We start from the raw sequence: 9,643 nt of genomic DNA on the forward strand, positions 1-9,643 counted from the left end.
CGAACCCCTGGCCCCTGTGCCTGTTTGTAGGTGGTTTAATCCACTGAGCTATTTGGCCAACCTGTAAGTAACCTTAAAGGAAAATATGAATGGAAAAATTTGGAGTTGGATGAGGGGTGCTCCATAAAATGTTGGATTTACCCACATGGTTTGCAATCAACAGAGTTTTTTATAATGAAGCATCCATTGGGCTCCCAGGGACAAAACTGAAAACACATCCTGTCTGTGTGTCTACAGATAAGGTAATAATGGAAAGAACCCTGAGCCCCCTAATGGCCCATCACCAGTTGCAACTGCCTCAAGACAAAGTGAGTGTGGCTTTGCTGAGAAAGTAGCCGAGGGAACCACTGTTTCTGTAAATTCCATTGTCATCGGCACTGGAGCAAAAGCTTTCCATTCATCTTTTGAGCTTTCTCAGCTGCAGATCTATAGTGTCAATGCAAACTAGAAACATACAGGTTTAAGGTTTACTCATATGCAAGATCCACAGAGAGAAGTTTTCACATTTAAAGAAATAAATAGGCAGATGCTACCTGAAGTTCATGTTTTAAAATTATGAGTGCTCATGTTCAGTTAATAAACAACCAATCAAAAATCAGAGTCACACTTAAAGAAGATCAAAAGATTGCAATGTCATAGCAACAAAGTTATTTCTAATATTGGATGATATATTATGAGTTTTAACACATTCATAGTCAAAAGATGTGGTACAATGTGCAAAATCTCTTGGTGAAGCAGTAGAAGCACCAACAGAACAAAGGAAGAGCACAGCTCCTGGCCCCACAAGGAGCTCCACAGTTACGCAGCCTACTCAGCCAGTGAAGTGCTGCAGACTTCCGATGCTCCTGAGCTGAACGATGCATTGTGAAGCTATTCAGTGATTTTGGTGTGAAAGAAACCTCCCATCATTCAGCGATTTCTCATCTGGGTTTATGCATATGTGAAGATATTCATGCAAAAGAAAAAGAGTCAGACAGACGGATCACCAGAGGTGCTATGTGACTCTCCTTTACATACCTGACTGAAGATCATTATCCTTGTCATAAAGCAGGAGATAGTTGTAATCTCTGGATGTGTTCTGGTGACGCAAACAAAATGAAGCCTCATTTGGATGGGCCGAGGAGTCACTGCATGGATTTAAGTGCAATGTTGAAGTGTTTAATTTCACTTATGAGTATATCTTCAAGTGGCATCTACTTAAATATAAAAGCTTGGAGTTTATCATTCTTTATAGCTGAGTAATACTCCATTATATAAAAATACCACATCTTTTTCATCCATTCCTCAGGTGACAGGCATTTTGGTTGTGGTCTTGCTTTATCTTGATCTTAACCATCCAGCAGAAAAGTATAAAAACGAGGTTAAAAAAAGTAAAGCCATATTAATATGCTGAGGTGTAAAAGGCTCAAGTCAACAACTTCTGACATTGCCAGTTCTGTGGATAACCCACTACTATTATAAACTACTGGACTATATTGGAATATTTTTCTGAATTCACGCACCTACAATATTTAAATGGCAATGGAATACCCATCTCTGGCAAAGCTAAACAAAAAAAGGAATATAAATGAAGGACCATTTTGTATCTGTATATACAAAATATACAGGATAGATATACAACTACTTTCTCTTAATTCACTGGAGAAGAAAGATTTGTAGTAATAGTGTTTGGACAGGATATCATGTCTGCATCTTGTACTATGAATAACTGCTATGAAGACAACAATGTGCAATGTATTATTAAAACTGTCCTACTAACCTGTTTTGAAACTGTCTCATTGCTATTTGTTTCTCAATAAAATTAATTAAAAATAAATAAATTAAATAAAAAGAAATGCTTAAGCAGGCTGTGAAGCATCATAGTGAAGGTTTGGCTCCTGAACCCCAATACATGGCTCTCCCTGGCACATATAGAGAAGGAGCCTGCTCCTAAAGGGACCTCTAGAGTGCCCACAGCATTACCTCAGCGATCAAAAGCTAAGCTGATGTCCAGTTCTGTTGCGGTTAGACTTGCAGGTTTCAGTATATATCAGGACTCCATGACAGAACAGTGTCATTCTTTCCCCAAAAGTATGGTTTCCTGCAATAAAATATCACTGTATTTTCCACAAGAAATGTCACGTGTTTATGCAGAATTCACAGAATATTGCTATCTGGATGGAAAGGATTTTCCACCTCCACGTCCCAACCTCTACGACCAGCTGAATGTGCTGCAGTTTCCTGTGGATGAAAGAAGTATTCTGCAGCTAAGCCAGTTTCTGTTAGATTTAAAACTGAGTCCTAATCAGTTCGTGACTGTGTACAAATGGAATGGCAAATCAAAATCTGATGAGCATGTTGATATTTGAGTCGATGCCTTAATGCTAAAGTTTGTCATTCAGAGTTCTGAAACGATTGCCACCAACACCCGGCTGACATCTGATCTGGAATCTTTGTTTCAAGACTTCAAAGACTGTGATCTTGTTAGCAAAGCACACTTAGCTTCCCTAAGTTTTTTTTGTTTTTTTTAACATTTATTGTGTGTGTGCGCGTGTGTGTGGCCAGCTCAGCCCACCAGGGGGCGGGGCTGGCTGGCATGTGGTGCTGGGGGATTGAACCACGGTCCCTGTGCTTTGCCAAGCTTGTTCCAAGTAGGTGCTTTAGACCACTGAGCCATCTCTCCAGCCCCACTTCCCTAAGTCTTGTGACAGCTTTAATCTTCTACATCCGATCTTCCAGAGACATGCTCAGGAACAAGATACAAAAATGCATGAAGTTTACAAAGGAAATATTGCACCCACTTGAATATATTTATATTTCTTTTATTTATTTGGTACAGGATCTTGCTACACAATTTGGACTCCTAGTGATCCTCCTGTCTAAGCCTCCCCAGTCCTGAAAATGTAAGCATGTGCCACCATGCCCAGTTTGTTGGCAAGCGTGGCATGCCGTTCCAGGGATCAAATCCTAGTCTTTGTGCTTTTCAGGCAGGTGAGCTATCTCCCTAGCCCAAATAAATGAACCCTTAAAACGTCTGCTGCACAGATGTTTGGCCTCGTACTTTTCTCAGTTTTGGATAGATTATGAAGGGGTGAAATGTAGAAAAAGATGGTGTTATGGTTTCTGTCTTGTTGTGCCCCCAAAGCCTCATGCACTCATGCAGTGGACTTTTGGAGGTTGTGACTGATTCATGATCCAGTGCTGGGATTATGGGCATGAGCGCTACGCCAGCTCCAGGGCAGACAGCCTGGATGCAATACAGGGAAGGGGGACAGGCCTGCTCGCTGCCTCTGCTGCTGCTGTCTCTGCGCCTCCCTTTTTGCTATTGCTGTTTTCTGCCACTGTGAATGGCTGTGCCACGTGCCGCTCTGCCTTGGAGCCCCCTGATTATGGACTGAAACCCCCACTAACTGTGAGCTAAATAAATCTTTCCTTCCTTAATTCTGGGGGTCAGATATTTTTGCCCCAGCAAGGAGAGAGAAGTAACTGAGACAGATGACCAATAAGTTTTGTAGAATCTTTCCCCCATCTATCTGGATTTGTCAGCTAACACGTTACTCAGAGTCACAAAAAGAGCTGCAGCCTTGTAATCAGGTACCCACAAATGCATCACAGAGTGAAGCTAGTGCCCTGGCTAGCCGGCTACAGGGGCAGAAGCTCTTAAAGAAGTATTATAGCACAGAGTCTGAGCTCCTGACAAGTAGTGGCCAGAAACCTTCACTAGATATGTCATTAAGAATTTCCTCTTCGTCCCTGGCACCACATGCCATGCCAGCCCCACCCCCAGGAGTGCTGAGTCAGCGATAGAGTCTGGGCATGGTGGGGCACGCCTATAATCCCAGCACTAGGGAGGCAGAAAGCAAGGGGATCACTATGAGTTCAAGCTATCATGAGACCTTTTTTTTTTTTTTTTGCGGAACTGGGGATTGAACTTGCCCTTGCACTTGCCAGGGAAGCGCTTATTCTACTGAGCCATCTCCCCGGCCCCTATCGTGAGACCTTGAATTAAAAAAAAGAAAGAAAAATGTCTTCATCATCAGATGCCAATATTCATGCGCTGGCTCATGTTCAGGAACATTTTAATATGCAGATTGATCACTGCCAGTGTCTCCTCCTACTTTTCCTGCACGAGTCACATATTCTGCTTTCAGGTAACTTAAGGAAAGACACAGAAGCTGGGACTGGCACCCTCATATTCGGATGTCCATCTGCACTGGAATTTTACTCAGAAGTGCAGAACTGGCTCTTGTGCTGCACCCAGTAGATCAAGCAAATCCTCTTAAGTCTCCTGTTTCAGATTAGAGCACAATGGTTCGTGGAGCTTTGCCACCAGGAAATGGAGAAATTTTGTCTTCAAAAAAGCAAACAAGGGCCAGTAAGATAGCTCAGCATACTAAGTACCTGCTTTAGCAATCACAGGGGCCAGGGTTCCGTCCCTGGTCCTATATGCCATGCCAGCCCTGCCCCCAGGGCATACTGAGCCACGACTGAGTCCTGGCATGGTGGTGCATGCCTTCAGGGAAGGCTGAAAACAGGAGGATCACTACCAGGCCAAGCTGCGTAGTGAGACCCTGCACCAAATACATAAATGAATATATATATATGAAAAGGCAAAGAAGTTAGTAGAGGTAAAAGTCCAATTAGAAGTGTAGCTGAGATCTCTGAGTGTTGATGTTAGCCATGTCCCGTTGAAGGACCCTTTGCTTTTTAAATCAGCTAGTGACCCAAATCAGCAAAAGGTACTTTTCAGGCCTATTTGTCAGATAAGCATTTAGGGAAAATAAGTGAAGATGAGAGTAGTAGACTTGTTTACAAAGGTGGCTCAGGAGAAACCGGGTCTGAAATAGATGACAGAAGAGATTCTTCTCATCCAGATGCAAATCGTGTCTTAAACTACCAAAAAGACTAATGGGCTGTCACTTGAGAATGACAGCCATCACAGCACACTTTCAAACAGTTTAACTTAAGTGAAGTCACAGAGTCAAAAAAAATTTTTTTAATATATTTACTACAAGGTGTACAGGGTCTCACCACACAGATTGGACTTGTAATGATCCTCCTGTTTTCAGCCTCCCAAGCACTGGGATTATAGGTGCGTGCCACCACGCCCAAACCTTGTCACGGTCTCAGTGGACCCCTGAGGGCAAGGCCAATATGGCACGCAGGGGGTCGAACCCTGGTCTCTGCACCTGCCTAAGCAGGCGCTTTAGTCAACAGAGTCAAATGTTAAGCCTGAAGACTTGACTCCAGATGCAGCTTTATCCACTGAAAACCGGGAAGTCAGGAAAGAGAAGACACCTGCAGATAGAACACTGAAATCACAGAGCTGTACGTGGGAGGCCTGAGGACCACGGCCCACCCGGCCCGCACCCACTCAGCGCCTCCGTAAGACCATGAAAGGTCGCTCCTCCCAAATCTCACTGGATCCCAGTTCCCTTGTCAGCGTAACACTGGAAGGACAGTTGTTGGAAGGTGATGGAGGTGATAGCCATTTATTTTCCGAAAAGTAAATCAAAAAGAACTCTACTACCAATTACCAGAGCCCAGCAGAAAGTGTGAGCAGCAGCGGAAGCCCACAGAAACATGGCGAATCCTCCCCGGAGGCTGTGAGTACGAATTCGGAAGGTGCTCAAGGAGACCCTGACGTCTTGATGTCGGCAGTGGCGTTCGGAATTACTGGTATTAGTGGAAAATTGATATCTGAGGAGAAGATACAGAAATGCGTCTTTGAGTGGACCAGGCGACACCAGATCAATTAGGCAGTATCAGTCTTGAGCATTACGTGAGCCATCATGCAGGCGCTTCTGATCAGAAATCTGTAATTCACTCCAAATCGTCTTCTGAGATTTCCCTGAGGTTTGAAAGTGGGCCTCGTGCTGTAATACTCTTTGCTTGCAGGAATTTCTTTTATATATTTAGTACAGAGTCTACAGGGTCTCACTACACAGATCAGACAGCAGTGGTTCTCCTGTTTTCAGCCTCCCAAGAGCTGGGATTACAGGCGCGCACCACGCCCAGGCTCAGTCGCCCTCTCAGCTCGCCCCGGGCGCAGAGCCCGCGTGAAAAAAACGGATTTTTGCAAGCCATATAGAAAAATTTAGCACTGAGTTTCTTAGGTCTTCTCTGATGACTATTCAACATCTTCTAGAAGATGAAACTGTTGCAACAGCAATGTGAATGAAGACACAGTTTCTAACACAAAAATAAATTTAGAAGATGAGTCTGCGGAAGTGCAGTATCCCTCGAACCGACTCCCGTAACTCTACGGATTGATGGATTTGTGGGAGAAAAAGTGATGATGGCTCCTCTCACATCAGGGGTTCTCCCAGGCGGGCGGCGGCCGGGCCCCGAGGCGTGAGCTACTGCGCTTGGAAAAGCAGCGCGTCTTCGTCCGCGACAGAAGACGACCGGGGAGAGCAGCCGCGGTCATCGGAACCCAGAACACAGCTCGGGCTGCTTGCAAGTGTCACCGGGCGAGGAAGACTTCCCTTTCCACGAAATTAAAGTGACATGCAATGCGGTGAAGTGGTGACTGTCCCAAAGCCAGTTTGGAAAGCGTAGGTGAGAACGCTGCCGTCTTATAATTATTTTGCTCTTGGGGATTCACCCCTTTTTTAAACTGGTGCGATCCAGGAAAGTGAGCGGATACTGCAAAATAAATACACGCTTAATGATAGCTGGATGTGCTTGCCTAATTTTGATAATCTCATAAAAGAATTTTTTAAAGAAAAAGGAATATGCTGTGTTCACATGGATTACTGAATTTATTTCCCATTATTTATTAATACTTTGCTAATTTTTACAGAGATTCAAATATTTTTAGGACTCAGTAAAGTAAAAGGGCACTTACATTTTTAATGTTATTAAAATTATGAATTAAATATATAACTTCTTAATTACTGCAAAAAGTCTAATTAAATTAACAAATTATATAATTAATACGTTCAACTCTGAACACCTTTCCCCTAGTCAATTTAGATAAATGATGAACTATGTAAGTGGAAGCTATAATTTTCAACAAAAAGGTAGTAGAAATATAAAATAAAAAGCATAAATAATAGCACAATCAAGTGATTGAAGAGGTGTTTCTTGTACATTCCTTTCAAATTTTGTTAAAGTAAAATTTAATTGTTCTAAACTTGGCAGCATTTGTAATTATAAAACTTTTAATTAATACTATTTTAATGCTATTAATTATATATTAATACTAGTAATACTATTTTATTATTTATTTATCTTTATCACTCCTCTTTAAGAAGAATGTTTTTGGGGAATTTATCTTTCACACACTTAAAATAATTTCATGCCATTCTTATAATGTCATATTAGATAGGTGTTTGCACATACTGAACTTCTAAAGTTAGTTTTGATTAAAGCTTTATGTGATATATAAATATATATATACACATATATAGTATTCTATGGTAAGAGTTATGGTTAAATTTTGAATTCTGTTTTCTAGGAATTAAAGTTGAAGACAAAAGGGCTGATGCGAGAGCTCAGTGGACTAAGCTCCTGCTTAGGCAAGCGCAGGGACCAGGTTTGATCCCCGGCACCACGTGCCACCCTGGCCCCGCCCCCGGGCACGTTGAGCTGGCCACGCAGGAGGATGGATCACTAGGAGTCTGAGCTGCATAGTGAGACCCAGTACCAAATACATTTTTTTAAAAAGGTTGAAAACAACATGAGAGAGAATCTTAATCAAGTTTTATGAAATTAAAGTGTACAATTATGAAAGTCAGAAGCTTTAAAGGTCTAAAATACATTTCTGATAGAATTAAACTGAATGGTGTCTATTTTAAAAATTCACATTCTTAGACACAAATATTTCCAAGTTAGAACATGAAACACCTGGACTACTTTGTTTGTTTAATATACTTGAAAATTCTGAACCACGTTGCCACACATTTCAGTGCTCTGCTTGCTTGGCATGACCTACAAAGCTGTCATTGTGCAGAACGCTTGGCGGAAAACAAACACTTATTTACATGAAGTGTTAGAGTGATTTCAATTTTGTTCAAAACAATTCTAGCCTTTTTAAGGATACGTCATTCATTGTCATTGACATTGCTTAAAAACACAGGTGCTGTTTTTGGAGCTGAGGACACAGACAAGAATAAATTAAACTGTTATTATTTTACCACAGAGTATTTTAAAAATCATGTGAAACTATGCTAATCCAAAGCTGTGTATTACCTGCTCACTAAATATACAGGTGATCAAATGAACAATGACACAATTGTAATGGAAGACTTTAACACTCCATTGAGACAAAGAGATAGATCAACTAAGAAAAGAAATCAGCAAAGAAATAACAGAACTAAACCATACATGTAAAGAAATGAACTTAGTAGACCTTTATAGAAGATTCTACCCAACAGCATCAGAATATACAATCTTCTGAGCAGCACATGGGACATTCTTTAAAATAGACCTTATACATGCTTAAGTAAATGCAAAACAATTGAAATTATCCCATGCCCATTATCTGACCATAGTGCAAAGAAACTGGAAATTATTGACAAAAGAAACAGGAGGAAAAAAAAAAAAAACTCCTAAGCACATGAAAATTAAACAACCTTCTGAACAATCAATGAGTCACAGATGAAATTAAAGAAGAAATTACACAATATTTGCAATCAGACAAAAATGCAGATACAGCTTTCCAGCACCTGTGAAATACAATGAAAGCAGTCATAAGAGAGAACTTTATAATAGTAAATTCTGACATCAGGAAAACAGAACAAGCCCAAATAAATAAATAAATAAATAAATCTTATGCTGCACCTCAAACTTTTAGAAAAAGAAAAGCAAGTCAAGCCCATAGCCCAAAGAAGGCAGAAAATTATAAAGGACAGAGTAGGAAAAAATACAGAGATGAACAAAACAATATAAAGAATTAATGAATCAAATAACAGATTCTTAGAAAAAAATAAATAAAATTGATGAACACCTAGTCAACCTTATTTTAAAAAGGGAAAAATTCAAATTCATGCAATAAGGAATTAAAAGGGTAAAATCACTACAGATCATATAGAAATTCAGATCATCGATACATATTTCAAAAATCTTTACTACCACAGGATGGAAAACACAGAAGAAATGGACAAATTTCTAGACAAATAAAAACTACCAAAGCTGAATCAAGAAGATATAAAAATTCTGAATAACCCAATATCAATTAATGAAATCGAAAATGTAATCAAACACCTGCCAACAAAGAAAAGCCCAGGTCCTGATGGATTCATGGCGGAATTCTATAAGAAATTTAGAGAAGATTTAATGCCAACTCTTAAGCTTGAGAAGCTCTTCGATGAAACTGAAAGGAAAGCAATCCTCCCAAACTCATTCCTAGAGGCAAGAATCGCTCTGATAACAAAACAGGAGGAAGACCCAATCAAAAAGGAGAACTATAGGCTAATCTCCCTAGTGAACATACATGCAAAACTCCTAAATAAAATACTAGCAAAGAGAACGCAACAAATCATCAAGCAGATTATACATCACGACCAAATGGGATTCTTCCCAGGAATGCAGGGATGGCTCAATATACACAAATCCATAAATGTAATCTACCACATCAACAGAGCCAGAGATGAAAACCACATGATCATCTCAATAGATGCAGAAAAAGTTTGTGACAAAGTCCAAGGGTCACTCATGA

General features: G+C 40.5%; 1 pseudogene; it reads left to right on the forward strand.

Annotated features, from left to right (window-relative positions):
* Nucleotides 1–4,871, forward strand: part of LOC101582193 — an 85,260-nt pseudogene extending 80,389 nt beyond the window's left edge.
* Nucleotides 4,872–9,643: the final 4,772 nt, after the last annotated feature.

This window comes from Octodon degus, unplaced genomic scaffold, assembly GCF_000260255.1.
Source record: "Octodon degus isolate 3935 unplaced genomic scaffold, OctDeg1.0 scaffold00054, whole genome shotgun sequence".
Taxonomy (NCBI): domain Eukaryota; kingdom Metazoa; phylum Chordata; class Mammalia; order Rodentia; family Octodontidae; genus Octodon; species Octodon degus.